Source organism: Haemorhous mexicanus, chromosome 4, assembly GCF_027477595.1.
Source record: "Haemorhous mexicanus isolate bHaeMex1 chromosome 4, bHaeMex1.pri, whole genome shotgun sequence".
NCBI lineage: Eukaryota > Metazoa > Chordata > Aves > Passeriformes > Fringillidae > Haemorhous > Haemorhous mexicanus.
Genome location: NC_082344.1, coordinates 78,148,956 through 78,167,197, shown reverse-complemented (window position 1 = coordinate 78,167,197; position 18,242 = coordinate 78,148,956). Strand labels below are relative to the sequence as shown.

General features: G+C 49.9%; 1 long non-coding RNA gene across 2 annotated transcripts; it reads right to left on the bottom strand.

Moving 5' to 3' along the window:
- Nucleotides 1-12,459: 12,459 nt before the first annotated feature.
- On the bottom strand, nt 12,460-17,252 carry LOC132326870 (uncharacterized). 2 transcript variants are annotated; one of them, XR_009486348.1, is made up of 5 exons: nt 16,457-17,250; nt 15,682-15,845; nt 15,518-15,598; nt 14,030-15,440; nt 12,460-13,933 (listed from the first exon to the last, which is right to left on the bottom strand). It is a non-coding gene; the product is annotated as an uncharacterized LOC132326870 (long non-coding RNA). The 2 variants fall into 2 exon arrangements; XR_009486349.1 differs by having other exon boundaries at nt 12,460-15,440; nt 16,457-17,252.
- Nucleotides 17,253-18,242: the final 990 nt, after the last annotated feature.

The following is an 18,242-nucleotide window of genomic DNA, read 5'->3' as shown; positions in this document are numbered from 1 at the left end:
GCGGCCAAAACATGACAGCATTGCTACTCACCCCTCTCCTAAGAACGCCCAGGTCCTCGGGCCACACGCTTCAGGCTTGCTTGGAGGCCATCGCCATTGTTGCAGGGTGCAGCTGGGTTAAAGTGGAGACAAGGTGATTTATCATTGCCGGGACCTGAGTGGAGCCTCCCTCCTCCTCCCCGCCTCCTCCACTCACCACAACTCCTCGCCGTTCCTGAGGGCTGCCAGGATGGGACCATGAAATAGAAAAGTTGAAGGCTTCATCATCACAGACTCTTGTAATACTTCCACAGGACTTGCATTTGCAGGAAACCCGGTGCATCAGCCGGCAGGTGACGGGGGCTGGATGTACGCTGAGTCGATTGCCTAAAGTGCACAAACAGGAATGAATGCTTAGAGCTGCACCAGAACCTGAGACTTGAGCAATAACAACTGCTCCTGTACACTACTCAATACTCACCTTGACCACTTGGCCTTGACTGCGGCTCTCTGCCTTGACTGGCTAAAAAACCACAAAAACCACAAAAACCACAAAAACCACAAAAACCACAAAAACCACAAAAACCACAAAAACCACAAAAACCACAAAAACCACAAAAACCACAAAAACCACAAAAACCACAAAAACCACAAAAACCACAAAAACCACAAAAACCACAAAAACCACAAAAACCACAAAAACCACAAAAACCACAAAAACCACAAAAACCCACAAAAACCCACAAAAACCCACAAAAACCCACAAAACCCACAAAACCCACAAAACCCACAAAACCCACAAAACCCACAAAACCCACAAAACCCACAAAACCCACAAAACCCACAAAACCCACAAAACCCACAAAACCCACAAAACCCACAAAACCCACAAAACCCACAAAACCCACAAAACCCACAAACAAAAAAAACAAAAAACAGTGCTGTAACAGAGTCACCATTTAAACTTCTGCTGCAGACACAAAGAGTAACTGACCTGCTCAGGGGAACTCCCTCACCTGGGATGGGGCCGTCTGGCACAGATTTAATCCATCTGAAGCTGAAACAAAAGGTAGGACAATAGTCAGTGTTGCAGGATCACTTAACTTGCAGAGCTCCAGACATCTTGTGTCCATCTACAAATGCCATCTAGAGTCCAACCACACCCCACATTACCAACTACAAGGCCCCGGGACTTCTCCTACTGCACCAGGCTATGCGGCAGAGCAGAGCAGCTCCGACACAAATGCGTGCAGGCACCCGTGACACAGGACGGGACGTGACAAACAAGGGGGACACAACACACAGGCAGAAATCTCTCGGCAAGAGGAATGACTGCAAGGACGGAGAGAATGCAGATTGAGATGACCGAGGTGAGACTGATGGAGAGCTGATGAGGCTCAGAGAACCCTGGAGGAAGAAGATGCTAACTGAATGATTTAGTCCAAGAACTGCCAAGATAGATGCCTGGGAATCCTACGGTCAGAATCCCATACCTAAGCTCGCATTCTGACAAGTCCTAACCTGCCGTAATGGATCCCTTGCAGGGAGCGGCTTCCCGTACAGCTCGGGACAAGACCTGAAAAGACATCTGACTGGATGCTTCTAAAGTAGAGATGCGAGTCTGAGCTCCTAAGCCAAAAGTTCTATGGCATTGGTGCCAGAATAAAGAACGCAGATCACAGATGCCAAGAATGGTTTCTGGTAGGTCCCTCAAAGGCCTAAGGTGAAAGACATGTGACAGAGGATACCCAAACGACGCATAAGACACGATAGACAAGTGGCACAATACACACCGGGACTGCTCTGCCCTGTGCACCTCGGCACTCTGATCAAAAATGACACTTTGCTTTTATGTAACCTAAGAGGACACTTCACGTACACCTCCGTCTCCAAAGCGGACTCAAAAACTCCTCCTGGTGGGTCCCTGCCCAGCACCCCACTTTGGTCCCCTCTGTGGGTCATAGCTCTCTACTTATCTCTCAGACATCTGGGGATTCCGGTCCGTGTCAGGTGCACAAGAAGGCGGCCTCGACATCTGGGAAGTTCCGCTGGCACTGTTGTTCAACAACTTCCTGTTGTTACTTAGTCGGCTGCATTAAAGGAAACCAAACATCAATGCGTGATCTCGGCAGCACAGCGGCCAAAATCCAATAATTCTTCTACTCACCGTTCTCCTAAGAATGCCCGGCTCCTCGGGCCGCACGCTTCGGCCGCGCTCGGAGGCTTACGCCGTCCTCGCGGGGTACGCCTGGATTAAGAGGAGACGAGGTGATGTGGCGTTGCTGAAACCTGAGTGGAGCCTCACTCCTCCTCCCTACTTCCCCGACTCACCGCTACTCCTCGGCCATTGCCAAAGACTACCCGGGTGACACCTTTAAATAGAAAAGGCAGAGGCTTCGTCCCCGAGTCCCGTAATACTTCCAGAGGGCTCACGGGTGCAGCAAACCCAGCGCGTCGGCCGGTCGGTGACGGGGCCCGGACGTACTCCGAGCGGATCGCCTAAAGCGCACGAACGAGAACGGATGCTTAGAGTTGCACCAGAAAGTGAGACTTGAGCAATAACAACTGCTCCTGTACACCGCTCAATGCTCACCTTGCCCGTCTCACCTTGACTGCTGATATCCGGCTTTACTTCCTAAAAATAAAAAGAACGGTGCTGTAACAGACTCACGCTTCACACTCCCCCGGCAGAGACAAACGGTGACTGACTGACCTGCTCGGCAGAACCTCCTCACCCAGGATGGGTGGATGGATTTTTCCCTGGATTTCATCCTTCTGCATCTGAAAGAAAGTGAGGACTAAAGTCAAAGGGCTGCAGGGCAACTTCACAGCTCCAAACATCTTGTGTCAATCTAGGAATATCATCTAGACTCCAGCAATACCTCACAAACTGCAAGTCCCCGGGACTCGTCCTATTGCACCAGGCTATGCGGCAGGGCAGAGCGGCTCCGGCACAAATACGTGCGGACACCCGTGACACGGAACGTGACGAACAAGAGGACGTTAAACACGACACACTATGCTAGAAACGGTGTGACGCAAGGATGAGAGAAGAGTTCCTGGCAAGATTAATAATGGCAAGGACCGAGAGGATGCCAAAAGAGATGACTGATGCTAAGGTGATGGTAGATGGAGGAGGCTCGTCTAAGGAGCAGAAGAAAAGACTGGAACAGAGTGGCCTGTTAGAAGAACTGTCGGTCACGATGATCGAGGTGGCTCTGAGACAATGCTACGTTTGGAATGCTCTCCGTAGCATACAATGTTATAAGGCCCCGAGTGTTATGACTCGGGCTGGAAAGGATGGATGGTGATACGCCGCAAAACAAAGCCTCAAAAAACATCTGACTCGATGCATCTGAGATGTGACTAGGACAGGGCCGAGCCTGCCGGTGAAGAAACAAATGATATCGGCATTGTGACGAGAAGTATGAGCATTTGAAAACCTAGAGATGATGGCTGATGCTTGTAGTAAGAGCCTCGAGAGGAAAAGCAGAGCTATCTGATCAAAGGACCCCAAAGACACGCTAGGTAACATGGTACACCAGACAACACGACACAGACCGGAACTGTTCTGCGCTGCGCACCCGACAGCTGCTATCAAAAGTAGAGCCTCTCTCTCTTTAGCTGTTCTAAGAGGCCTCTTAGAGGACATCCTTTTACCCTCTACTAATTTTTACATCCGTTCCAGGAATTTCCAACCCCGTACTCGCCTATCCTCCCATCTACCGGCTGTGGCTCCTGACTTATCTTTTGGATGATCAGTGATGTGAATCCACATTGGACCTGAAACGAGTCTGCCTCTGAGGGCCCCGTGATCGCCTCTTAGCCTCTCGGTCAGCTACAATAAAGAAAACCAAAACCAATGTATGAGTTCGGTGTTATGTGGGCCGCATCCCAGCAAGTCAGCTACCTGCCCTCTCCTGAGTGTGCCTGGGTCCTTGATTCTCCAGGTTCATCCCGATTCCAAGGCTGCAGCCGTTATTATGAGTAGCACCTGCATTAGAGAAAAGCAAGGTTAAATGGCATTCCTAAGATTGCAATGAGTGACCTTGTGGGCTGTAAGGCATGTGAATGCCTCTGCTATGCTTCTGAAAAGCCTTGGGGGGGAGGTTAGGGGTGACCCTGAAATAGACACCGTTTCTCCCGCTGCTGCCTTAACCCTCAACCCCAATAACCCCTAACCTGATACCTGCTCACCCTCCCGCTCCTAGGCACAATCCTCAACTCATCTGAAGCCTCATCTTCAAACATCATCTTGTACACTGGGCAGATCCCTCTTGTGATAGGATGGATCTGCCGAAAGAAATGTTGTATTTAAAACAACCTGGAATTTCTGCAAGCTGCACTCTTCCTAGAAAAAAAAAAAAAACCAAACAAGAACAAAACCATAATTAAAAATACGCTTTACTGCCCCTAAACACAAAACCCAAAAATGTAAACTTAAATACTCCCTGTAATCAATGCTGTTTTCTTCACAGTATCTTCAAAGCTGCTGCTGCTGCTGCTTTAGATACCCAGAAGCACCTGCTGAAAACAAGCTGAGATAGGCTGACAGAGTCTCTTCCCTGCAGTGAGAGGAGACCTCTTACCCTAGCACACCCCAGAGAGGGAATGAAGCCCCTTAGCAAAGGCTGGGGTTAATATACCCCTGATTGTGCCCGCCTCTCTTTCCCATGATGCCCGGGAAAAGGGAGGGGGCAAATCCCACCGGGTATAAAAGCCCTCAGAGCTGCTGCAGCTGTTTGGCTCCTCTGACTTGAATTTGAGGGGAGTAAAGGGCTTGTTATAGAAGAAAACTCTTCAGAGAAATTAACAGCGCTTTCTTTTTTGCTACGACTACTTGGAGCAGAAGAACAGAAAACTGGTAAGAAGTAAAACTTTGTGTTTAGGTAGTATAGCTAGATAAATTGGGTAATTTGCTGTTAACTTACATAATTAGTCCTTGGTGATTACTAAGTAGTACCTCACGTGTGACTAAGCCGAGTGGAGAAAATGACTAATGACATGAATAGTCAAAGTCTCCTTGGGACCTCTAATTAGAGCTATCTACATTGTAAACAAAAATAAGAGAAAAACTCTCCTGGGCAGCGTAAGGATTAAGTACGTACCAGGCTGACCCTTCTCTGAGATATCTAGTCTAAAGGCACAGAAAGAAGTGCCCAGAAATGAATATATAAATCCTTAAAATGCTGAAAAAGACAGAGCTTCCTTCAAGTGAACCCCTAAAAATGAAAAAAACAGGGCAGTTATCTCCACTGAAACTGATAAAATGGGCCAAAAAACTGCTTCTGCCCTTTAATTTATTCTCCAAAAATATTGTGAAAAGAAGGGTTCTCCTCAACTTAAATCTCTCCAGCAATGAAAAAAGAGAAATTTTTCCCTCAATCAAAACCCTAAACAAGGAGGGACAGCTGGAGAAGACTTGCAGGAGGCACTTGGGACCCACAAAGCAGCCCAACTTTGTGGTGGTGGCAGCTGGGGTCTGGGAGGCGTCCCGTGCGACGCGGAATTTTCAGCGTGCGGCCGGCCTCTCTGGGCACCGGGCCCCTGAACGACGGTGCCGGCCCTTTTTCCGAGTAAGCGAAACTGACTGTTCCGGGTTCCCGATGGCAGTTTGCAGGAGGCGCTTGGCATTATCAAAGCACCTTGAGTTGGCACTGGTGCTGGCTTGGGTCTGGGAGACATATTTCACAATGTGGAATTTCAGCAGGGAGCCGGCCACTCTGGGCTACAGGCCCCCGAACACCAACGTCAGCCCTTATCCCTGGCAAACAAAACTCACCGGCTGAGGTTCCTGATGTCAGTTTGCAGGAGGCACTTGACACTGTCAGTGCAGCCCAAGATGGCGCAGGTGCCAGTTTGGGTCTGGGAGGCATCCTGTGCGATGGGGAATTTCAGCAGACGGCCGGCTACTCTGGGCCGCGGGCCCCTGACCGTCCGTGCTGGCCCTTTTCCCTCGAAATCAAAACTCACTAGCCCAGGTTCCTGATGGCAGATTGCAGGAGGTGCTTGAGGCTGTCGAAGCAGCACGAGTTCCCAGTGATTACTGTGTGAATGCATTATACCAAAAGGTTTTGGGAAAGCTGCAAAAGGCAGTTCTCGGAGACAGCGGAACTGTGATTAAAAATAAGCAGTACCCTTGAGGTAGGTCAGCAGAGAAATTATTTAAAAATAGAAAAGTATGGACAAATAGAACAATGGTCTGTGTATTAATGCTTGTCTAGCATAACTCCCTAAGCTGCAGAGAAGCATTTCTAGGAAGATATTAGGAAGTTCTAAGCTTAATAATGGAGCTCTGTGCATTGTGTTTTAAGGCTTACAAGCAGGTATTGTATTTAAAATAAGCAAGCAATGTTTTAACCAAAGGTACCTGTGCTTATAGTGGCTCAATAGAACTACTGTCAATATGCTTTTGCTTTGTGTGTCCGGTCAAAAAACTGTTAAAGTAAGTTGTAACAATAAGTTCTTGGTCTACTGCCTGGGATGTGAGCTGCTGGCATCTTCCCATTGTCATAACCATGTAATGAGACTGATGCTGAAAAATAAAACAGCTCAAGGCACATTCCTAGCAGTCTCATCCTGTTTTTGATTTGTACATAGCCCCCAGCCGGTGATAGTGGCAGCTTGGGTCTGAGAGGAATTCTGAGCCGTGTGGAATTTCTGGAGGCGGCCACCCGCTCTGAGGCACGGACCCCTGAACACCAACTCTGGTCCTTTTTCCTGGGAAACGAAACTGTCCTAGGTTGACTATATGATGCTTTTATCCCCAATCGTCTCATTCCGTTTATGCTGAATAGTAAGTTTTGCACCTTTAAGACTTGCTCCAAGGATTGAGGAGGGGAGAGGAGGCACGCAGTTTGTTTTCAGACACTGAACTCACTCCTACACATTCCTGCTTCTGGACTGTGTGTTTTCTGCGGATGAACAGACGGCGGGACAGGGCTCTTTTTTTCCTTGCTTTTTAGTTAGTTTAGCTAGCTGAGGCAAAGAAGTTCCCTGGACTGCGCTTTTTTTCCCTTTTTTCCCCTTTCTCTGGACCTGTTCACACCTGCTCTGGACTGAACAACCATAAGAGCACCAGCAGCTCGCCTCGGTGGGCCGGGCCGGGCCTGGGCCACGGCATTTCCAGCGCCGGAGGGACTGATGAGGGACTGAGTGAGCTGAACTGGAATCTGGGGAGGGGACTTTCTGGGTGTGTCATCTCCTTTGGAGCAGCAAGGGGTTTTATTGTTTAATATTAAGTTTTCTTGTTTAATAAATAGTTTTTTTCCACTTTTCTCCAAGGAAGTATTTTCTCCTGGACCGGTTGGGGGAGGGGTGGTAGAATCCGATTTCCTAGGGGGGCCCTTTGGGGGTTCTCTCCCAAATTTGCCCTGAACCAGGACAAACACATCAATTGGCGCCCAACGCGTGGCTCGAGAAAGTGGAAAAAAGCATTATTGATTGCATGTTGGTTGTGCTTGCTCTGTAGTGAGTTAAAGCAGTCAGTAGCCATGTTGCTTGATTTCGTAATGTCTCTTGGGGTGGAGGCCTTCATGTGGTTCTGGTCTATAAGCCTTTTTGAGGTTTCAGTACCTTTCTGGTCACTAGGATTACTGTCCCTAAGACGTAAGTTTCACAGTACAGGGGCACGGATTGGAATAGCTATTTTGCTGGCCTTGGTGATAATGATTTATAGGGCATTTACAAGGTTGCTGGAGTCTGCTTACAATATGTATGGTGTATGGTTTCTTCGTCCTACCCCGCGTCCTAGTTCCGGCAGTATGTTTTGGGAATTCGTTAGTAATTGCACCCAGTTTGTTAGAGGAGGAGCAGGGAATGAGACTTTCCAGCCTTTCCTTTCCTTCTTCTCCTCTGAATCTGTTATGTCACTTTTTGAGAATGTTCAGTTTCCCCTGACTGTTAAGGAGACCATGTTTCTGGCATTTAATGTGGTAAGCTTCCTCTATATGGTCTGCAGCTTCTCTAGAATGAGGGCTGAGATGTCCAGAGGAGCTGACAAGACCCCTGACCCAGAAGTAGACTCAGGCATGAAAAATGATGAGTGGTGTGGAGAATGGGAAAATATGGGCCAAACCCTGAAGGAATTTTCTGATCCTGTAGACTGGGATTTTCCATGTGAACAAATTCAGAACCCAGCTGAGGTGGGAAAATACCTGAAAGAGAAATGCCATGGTGACTGTAAGGAAAAAAGTCTCATTGCAATAAGCTGGGCCCTGGCCTACGCTTATCGCACCCTGCTAGATACTGTAGGGCAGCAGACAGAGGCAGGCAGGCAGGGAGATAAAGCAGCAGCTACTCCAATCACTCAGGCTGCAGCCAACACTCCAGCTGCTCAGGCTGGAGCTGAACCAGACAGTAAGCCTAAGCCACTGGCAGTTGCTGCAGGAAAGAAGTACACAAGCAAAACCAATCGGCCAGTGACTGACGATGATGATCCAGGGGAAGGACCCTCACCACCAACTACTGATAAAAAGCCCAAAGTTAATGAAACTGATACAGCCTCAGAAGCCAATATGGAGTCCTATTCCCTGAAGGACCTTCGTGGCTTAAGGAAGGATTATACCCGGCGACCTGATGAATCTATAATTAGTTGGTTAGTCCGTCTCTGGGATGCTGCAGGTGAGGCTACAGTTTTGGATGGTAGTGAAGCCAGGCATTTGGGATCCCTGTCACAGGATCCTGTCATTGACCAAGGAATGATGAGGGGGGCTAACCCTCACAGCCTCTGGGCACGGGTCCTGGGAAGTGTTGCACAAAGATACCTGTGTGCAGACGATCTCTATATGCAGCAAACACAGTGGAAGACCATAGAGCAAGGGATCCAACGCTTGAGGGAAATGGCAGTGGCAGAGATTGTCTTCTCGGATGATGTAAACACTGTAAATCCAGACTTGGTACCATGCACTTCTGTAATGTGGAGAAAACTTGTACGACTCGGGCCACATGAATATGCTTCTGCTCTAGCAATAATGAAGCGAGATGACGGTGAGGAGACCGTGCTGGATATGGCAAAGAAACTCCGAGCGTATGCAGACGCTGTGCATGGCCCGACACGTGCCAGAATCGCAGCGGTGGAAACACGTCTGCAGAGGTTAGAGGATAAGATAGAGGAGAATCACAAGAAGCTCAGAGAGGAGATTAAGGAAGACCTTCTTCAAATCTCGGCAGTACAGATCAGAGGTTCTGGTGCCCAACGCAGACGCTCCCCAGATGGAGAGAGAAGGTACACCCCACGAGCTGAGCTGTGGTTCTTCCTGCGTGATTGTGGAGAAAACATGAGGAGATGGGATGGAAAACCTACTGCTGCTCTGGTACAACGGGTGCATGAACTGAAGACTCAGAGAGGAAGTTCCAAAAGGGAAGCAGCTCCAGTAGCCAGTAACCGAACTGTCATATATGATGATAATGACAATATTTTTGATGCCCTTGAAGGAACCTCCAAGACATATGTCCAGGGAAAGAAGGATAACCAGGCTTAGAGGGGCCCTGCCTCTAGCCAGGTAGAGGCTAGGGAAAACCGTGTTTTTTGGACTGTGTGGATTCGTTGGCCTGGCACATCTGAACCACAAGAATACGAAGCTTTGGTCGACACTGGTGCGCAATGTACATTAATCCCATCGAGACATGTGGGGGCAGAGTCTGTTTCTATTGCCGCTGTGACAGGGGGATCCCAGGATTTCACTTTGGTGGAAGCTGAGGTGAGCCTGACTGGAAATGAGTGGAAGAAACACCCTATTGTGACTGGCCCAGAGGCCCCATGCATTTTAGGCATAGACTTCCTCCAAAGTGGGTATTTCAAGGACCCAAAGGGATTCAGATGGGCATTTGGAATAGCTGCTGTAGAGGCAGAGGGCGTCAAGCAATTGAACACCTTGCCTGGACTGTCAGAAGACCCATCTGCAGTAGGATTTCTGAAGGTGGAAGAGCAACAGGTGCCAATTGCCACCTCGATAGTGCACCGCCGGCAGTATCGGACGAATCGAGATGCCGTGATCCCCATCCACAAAATGATCCGTGAGCTGGAGAGCCAAGGGGTGGTCAGCAAGACCCACTCACCCTTCAACAGCCCCATCTGGCCTGTGCGTAAATCTGAGGGAGAATGGAGATTGACTGTGGACTACCGTGCATTGAATGAAGTGACTCCACCACTGAGCGCTGCTGTGCCAGACATGCTGGAACTCCAGTATGAGCTAGAGTCCAAGGCGGCGAAGTGGTATGCCACCATTGACATTGCCAATGCATTTTTCTCCATTCCTCTGGCAGCAGATTGCAGGCCTCAGTTTGCTTTCACCTGGAGGGGAGTGCAGTATACCTGGAACCGATTGCCCCAGGGGTGGAAGCACAGCCCCACCATCTGCCATGGACTGATCCAGACTGCACTGGAAAAGGGTGAGGCTCCAGAACATCTGCAATACATTGATGACATCATTGTATGGGGGAAGACGGCAGCAGAAGTGTTTGAGAAAGGAAGGGAAATTATCCAGATTCTCCTGAAAGCCGGCTTCGCCATCAAAAAGAGCAAAGTCAAGGGACCTGCTCAAGAGATCCAGTTTCTGGGAGTGAAGTGACAAGATGGACGGCGTCAGATTCCCACTGATGTCATCAACAAGATCATGGCAATGTCTCCACCCTCCAGCAAGAAGGAAACACAAGCTTTCCTAGGTGCCATAGGCTTTTGGAGAATGCACATTCCTGAGTACAGTCAGATTGTGAGCCCCCTCTACCTGGTCACCCGTAAGAAGAACAAGTTCCACTGGGGCCCTGAGCAGCAACAAGCCTTCACCCAGATCAAGCAGGAGATCGCTCATGCAGTTGCCCTGGGCCCAGTCAGGACAGGACCAGAGGTGAGGAATGTGCTCTACTCTGCAGCCGGGAACCATGGCTTGTCCTGGAGCCTTTGGCAGAAGGTGCCTGGGGAGACTCGAGGCCGACCGCTTGGATTTTGGAGTCGAAGCTACAGAGGGTCTGAAGCTAACTATACCCCAACAGAGAAGGAAATTTTAGCAGCCTATGAAGGAGTCCAAGCTGCCTCAGAGGTAATAGGCACTGAAGCACAACTCCTCCTGGCACCCCGACTACCAGTACTGGGGTGGATGTTCAAAGCAAAGGTTCCCTCTATGCACCATGCCACCAGTGCCACATGGAGCAAATGGATTGGTCTGATCACACAGCGCGCCCATATTGGAAAACTGAATCGCCCTGGGATTCTGGAAATAATTACAAACTGGCCAGAAGGTGAAAACTTTGGTCTTGCTGATGAAGAGGAAGAAGTGACACGTGCTGAAGAAGCTCCACCATACAATGAACTGCCAGTGGAAGAAACGTGCTACGCTCTTTTCACTGACGGTTCTTGTCGCATTGTGGGAATGAAACGAAAGTGGAAAGCAGCCGTATGGAGCCCCACACGACAGGTTGCTCAAGCTACTGAAGGAGAAGGTGGATCAAGCCAACTTGCAGAGCTCAAGGCCGTTCAACTGGCCCTGGACATTGCTGAGAGAGAGAAGTGGCCAAGGCTCTACCTTTACACTGATTCATGGATGGTAGCCAATGCTCTGTGGGGATGGCTGGAGAGGTGGAAAGAAGCTAACTGGCAACGTAGAGGAAAACCGATTTGGGCTGCCGATGAGTGGAAAGACATCGCTGCCAGGGTAGGGAAGCTACCTGTGAAGGTCCGCCATGTAGATGCCCATGTCCCCAAGAGCAGAGCTAATGAGGAGCACCAAAACAATGAGCAGGTAGACCGGGCTGCAAAGATAGAAGTGTCAAAGATAGACCTAGATTGGGAACACAAGGGAGAGTTATTCCTAGCTCGGTGGGCCCACGACGCCTCAGGTCATCAGGGTAGAGATGCCACCTATAAGTGGGCACAAGACCGAGGGGTGGATCTAACCATGGACAGTATTTCTCAAGTTATTCATGACTGTGAGACGTGTGCTGCCATCAAGCAAGCCAAGTGAGTAAAGCCCCTGTGGTATGGTGGGCGGTGGTCCAAGTACAGGTATGGGGAGGCCTGGCAGATCGACTACATCACACTGCCCCAAACACGCCAAGGCAAGCGCTACGTGCTGACCATGGTAGAAGCCACCACGGGATGGCTGGAAACCTATCCTGTGTCTCATGCTACTGCCCGGAACACCATCCTGGGTCTTGAAAAGCAAGTCCTGTGGAGACATGGAACCCCTGAGCGGATCAAGTCAGACAATGGGACTCATTTCAAGAACAGCCTTATCAACACCTGGGCTAGGGAACGTGGCATTGAGTGGGTGTACCATATTCCCTACCATGCACCAGCTGCAGGGAAAGTGGAGAGGTACAATGGACTGTTGAAAACAACTTTGAAAGCATTGGGTGGGGGATCTTTCAAAAACTGGGAGCAGCATCTGGCAAAAGCCACCTGGCTAGTTAACACCCGAGGCTCTACTAACCGAGTAGGCCCTGCCCAATCTGAGCCTTTGCATAGAGTAGATGGAGACAAAGTCCCAGTGGTACATGTCAGAGGTTTATTAGGGAAGACAGTTTGGATCAATTCTGCCTCAAGTACAGACAAACCCATTCGTGGGGTTGTCTTTGCTCAGGGACCAGGTTCCACATGGTGGATAATGCAAAGAGATGGAAGAACACGATGTGTACCTCAGGGAGATCTCATTGTTGGGTGAGACCTACGTGTAAATATCACTGTTTGCTAAATGTTACTACCATTGTCTGTGTATAGCTGTATATTGAATGTCTGATGTATGTGTTTATAGAGTTAGAATATATATATTAGTTTTAGTAGTAAGCTGACGATATGGGGATAAGGGGTGGAATGTCCTAGGTTGACTATATGATGCTTTTATCCCCAATCGTCTCATTCCGTTTATGCTGAATAGTAAGTTTTGCACCTTTAAGACTTGCTCCAAGGATTGAGGAGGGGAGAGGAGGCGCGCAGTTTGTTTTCAGACACTGAACTCACTCCTACACATTCCTGCTTCTGGACTGTGTGTTTTCTGCGGATGAACAGACGGCGGGACAGGGCTCTTTTTTTCCTTGCTTTTTAGTTAGTTTAGCTAGCTGAGGCAAAGAAGTTCCCTGGACTGCGCTTTTTTTCCCTTTTTTCCCCTTTCTCTGGACCTGTTCACACCTGCTCTGGACTGAACAACCATAAGAGCACCAGCAGCTCGCCTCGGTGGGCCGGGCCGGGCCTGGGCCACGGCATTTCCAGCGCCGGAGGGACTGATGAGGGACTGAGTGAGCTGAACTGGAATCTGGGGAGGGGACTTTCTGGGTGTGTCATCTCCTTTGGAGCAGCAAGGGGTTTTATTGTTTAATATTAAGTTTTCTTGTTTAATAAATAGTTTTTTTCCACTTTTCTCCAAGGAAGTATTTTCTCCTGGACCGGTTGGGGGAGGGGTGGTAGAATCCGATTTCCTAGGGGGGCCCTTTGGGGGTTCTCTCCCAAATTTGCCCTGAACCAGGACAGAAACTCACCAGCCCAGGCTCCTGCTGGCAGTTTGCGGGAGGTGAGGCACTAGGGACTGTCAAAACAGCGTGAGTTCCCGGAGCTGGCAGGTTGGGTCTCGGAGGCGTCCCACACCGTGTGGAATTTCGGTATGGGGCCACCCGCTCGGGACCACAGGCCCTTGAACTGAAAGGTGGGTCCTTTTCCCTGGGAAATGAAACTCACGAACCGAGGTACCTGAACTCAGTTTGCAGGAAGTGCTTAGGACTGTCAAAGCAGCCCAAGTTCCCGGTGGTGACAAGTTGGATCTGGGAGGCATCCTGTGGCATGTGGAATTTCAAGAGGTGGCCGCCCACTCAGGCTCACAGGCCCCTGAACACCAAGGCAGGTCCTTTTCTCAGGGAAGAAGAAACTCAGCAGCCCAGGTTCCTTGACGTCAGTTTGCAGAAGGTGCTTGGGACTGTCACAGCAGCAGAAATTCCCAGTGGTGGCAGGCTCGGTCTAGGAGGAATTCTGAGCAGTGTGGAATTTCAGGAGGTGGGTGCCCGCTCAGGGCCACGGGCCCCTGAACTGAAAGGTGGGCCCTTTTCCCTGGGAAACCAAACTCACCATCCCAGGCTCCTGATGTCATTTTGCAGGAGGCAATTGGGACTGTCAAAGCACTGTAAGTTCTACGTGGAGGTGGGTTGGGTCTGGAGGCATCCTGTGCCATGCAGACTTTCTGGAGGTGGCCGCCCACTCAGGGCCACAGGCCCCTGAACACCAAGGCGGGTCCATTACCCTGGTAAACCAAACTCACTAACCCGGGTTCCTGATGGCAGTTTGCAGGAAGCACTTGGCACTGTCAAAGCAGCCCGAGCTGGTACTGGAGGCAGATTTTATCTAGGAGGCATCATACACCACATGAAATTACAGGAGGTGGCTGCAGACCCAAGACGAATGCTGCCTCACCTGCCCGGGGATCCGCTCACCCGGCACGCTGCTCTCTGCCGAGGATTTTGTCTGGCGGCACCTGAAAGAATGGGAGGACAAAAGTCAGAGCGCTGCAGAATAACTTAAGAGTTCCAGACATCTTGTGTCAAGCTACAAATCCCATCTAGAGTCCAGCTACACCCTGCATTACCAATCCCCATGCCCCCAGACTTGTCCTATTACACCTACACCAGGCTGTGCAGCAGGGCAGAGCAGCTTCGGGCCAAATACCCAGACACCCGTGACAGAGAACAAGACAAACGAGAGGACACAACGGGGAGAGAAAGCTCTCGGCGAGAAGAATGCCAGCAATGACCGGGAGAAGGTGGGACGAGATGACCTGGGTGAGAGTGATGGCGAGCCCGTGAGGCTCAGAGAATCCTGGAGGAAGAAGATGCTGACCAAAGAACTTATCGCAAGCGGTGCAAAGATGGGCGCCAGAGAATCCTACCGTCACAATCCTCTACCTATCTTGCCATTTTTACAAGTCCTAATCAGCTAGAATGGATGGTTGCCATGCGCAGCTGTCGAGAATGGCTCAGAACAAGACCTTACAAGTAATCTGACTGGATGATTCTAAAGAGAGATGCTATGCCCATGCCTGGCCAGCCTCCTGAGTCAAGGCTTTGAAGGAATACGCACTGGGCCGAGGAACACAGATCTGAGTTACAAAAATGGACACCTGCGTTTCACATAAGCCCCTCAAAGGACTAAGGCAAAGGACGTGAGACGCACAAAAGACACGCAAGGCACGATAGACAAGTGACACAAGTGACACGCACCGGGACTGCTCTGCCCTGAGCACCTCAGCACCGGATGACTCTTCCTTTACGTGGCCTAAGTGGCCACCTCCTGCACAACCCCGCCTCCAAAGCTGCCACTCCAAAGGCCCTCCCAGCACCTCGCTTTCGTCCCCCTCTCAGGGGGCTCGTAACCCTCCACTTATCTCTTGGACGTCCGGGGATGACAATCCGCCTCCGCTGCCAAGGAAGGCCGCCTCACCCGCTGGGAATTTTCCGCAGTCATCGGGCTCTGGTCTCTTGGTCAGCTACAATCAGCAACACCAAATATCACTGCACCCTCTTAGCTGCACAGCGGCCAAAGCCCACCGAGCCTGCCACTCACCCTTCTGCTAAGAACGCCCGGCTCCTCGGGCCGCACGCTACGGCCACGCTCGGAGGCCGCCTCCGTCATCGCGGGCTCTGCCTGGCTCGAGAGGAGACGAGGTGATTCGGCATTGCTGAAACTTGAGGGGACCCTGGCTCCCCCTCATTACTTGCCCAACTTACAGCAACTCCTCGGCCCTTCCTGAAGGCTCTCCAGGCGACACCCTGAAATGGAAAAGGTCAAGGCTCCGTCACAGAGCCCTGTGCTACTTCCAGAGTTCCCACCAGAGTGACGAACCAGGTCTGTTGGCCTGTTTTTTAGTTTCAGCATAACATGCATGGACCATCTAAAACACACAAACAAAAATGGGTACTTAGAGTTGCAACAGAAACACCACTACCCCAAGCAGATAAATACATACATTTTTCAAAAACAAAACTAAAAAAAACACCAAAAAAACCCACCTCCCTTACCGACTTCCCCACTACCTAATGTAATAACAAAGACCCCATATCTAATCACCTTAATAAAACCTGTAAAATCTATGCCAAAAAAACCCTAAAACTAAAAAACCTTGCCTCTGACCAAATAAGAGGCAAAAAACCATGTCTTCTTAACTATACAATACCATTAACCTAACACATAAACCCCACAAAATTATAAAACCTTTCTGAACATCGTTACATGCTAATGTCATCACAACATATGAAAATCCACCTATTTCTAACATAAAACATCACAAAATTTTACTGCAGTGGTATCTTAAAACCTCACTAAAAGTAAAATTTCAAAATTCCATTACAACCTGAAAACTCATACATTCTAAACATGAACTTCCTCCAAAAGAAATATTTCTAAAACCCAAAAATCTTAAATCAATATTTAAAATAACTTAGAGGGAGTGTTGTAGTGTCATAAAACCTCCCAGTGTGACCACGCTCCCTCCGTGATGCCCACCCTGGTTACGTTGACAATCCGTGGAAGCTGTAGCGAGTGTGCGGTGTTCCAAGCTGGGAGAACAGCCCAGCAACTGTAGAAGGCCTTTGCTCTGAGGAAATACATAGTAAATATACTACCCACTAACTTTCTTTCTTTCTTTCTTTCTCTTTCTTTCTTTCTTTCCTCCTCCCTTCCTCCTTCCCTCCTTTCTTTCTTCAATTCTTCCTTTCCTTCTTTCCTTTCCTCCTTCCTTTCTTTCTTCCTTTCTTTCTTTCCTTCCTTTCTTTCTTTCCTTCTTTTCTTTCTTCCTTTCTTTCTTTCCCTGTAGTTCTAACTTTATTTTTCTTTTTAGCTTTAGAATAAAAAAAGCAGCAGTAGAAACTTTCAGGATACCTGGAAGTAAAAAAAACCCCAAACTATAATGATTTAAAGAATACAATTTACTGCCTGGGAGCCTGAAATTTTCTACTGCTGCACCAGACATGTAACATTTATTCCTTTTAATATATACTTTATAAGGCCCCAATTACTGCTCCAGCTGTCAGTAACGAATAGCAATATCCATTAACCACAGCACCAGTACTCCCATCTACATTACCAGTCAAATAATGACACAACTAAGAGGTAACTGCGTCATGATTATGTAATTGCATAAACCGGCAATCCATCATCACAGCTATCAGTCACCATCAAGCCCACCCCTCACAAAAACCTCGCCGCCGCAACTGCGTCCCGCCCCGGACCCATCTCCGGCGAGCCCGCACAGCGCTGCCTGCCGTCTGCCCCGGCACGCTGCTGAAAAAGCACCGCCCAATGACGTCACCGCGTCGACACGGCGCACCGCCCCGGCCGCGCCCCCAGCGCCTTAGGAAGGACACCGAAGCGTAGCCGAACTCCCAGCTGCCTGATCAAAATGCCCGCACCGACACCGCAGCCTAGAAACAATTTCCCGCCACGCTGCCCTCTGCAGACGAACCGGAATGCCACCACCGCCACCGGGGACCCGCGGAAGGCACGGAAAAAGCGCCACAAACCGAAAAAAACCCCGGCCCCGAAAGCCGCCATCTTCGTCCGGCATCACGTGACGCGGGCAGCCGTCGCCATCTTGTACGGCACCCCTTAACGGGCAAGGCGCCGCCATGTTGTACGGGACCCCGTAAACATAGCGCCGCCATCTTGTACGGAACCACGGAACGTGGGCGGCGGCCGCCATCTTGTACGGCACGCCGTGGCGGCCAAAGCGCCGCCGACTTGCGTGAAACCACGTGACGTCCCGGGCGCCGCTGTCATGTACGGCGCCGGGTGACGGCTAGGGCGCCGCCATCTTGTACGGTCGTAATGTTCGGCTGAGCTCGTTCGATTCGACCGAAGGGGGCGTCGTTCGGTTCTGTTCAATTAAACTCAGCTAAATTCGGCTTGGTTCGGCTCTTCATCTAAACTCGGCACGCTTCGGCTAAACTCGGTCATATTCGACTCTTCGTCTAAACGCGGCTAGTGTCGGATACACTCGGCTCTCATCGGCTACACTCGGCTACCATCGGCTCTTCGGCTAAACTCGGCTATTTTCGCCTTGTTTCGGCTCCTCGGCTAAACTCGGCTACTTTCGTACACACTCGGCTAATTTCGGCTACTCGGCTAAACTCGGCTATTTTCGGCTACACTCGGCTATCATCGGCTTTTCGCCTAAACTCGGCTATTTTCGGCTATTCCCGGCAATCATCGGCTTTTTGCCTAAACTCGGCAATTTCCGGCTAACCTCGGCTATTTTCGGCTCATCGGCTAAACCCGGCTCTTTTCGGCTACA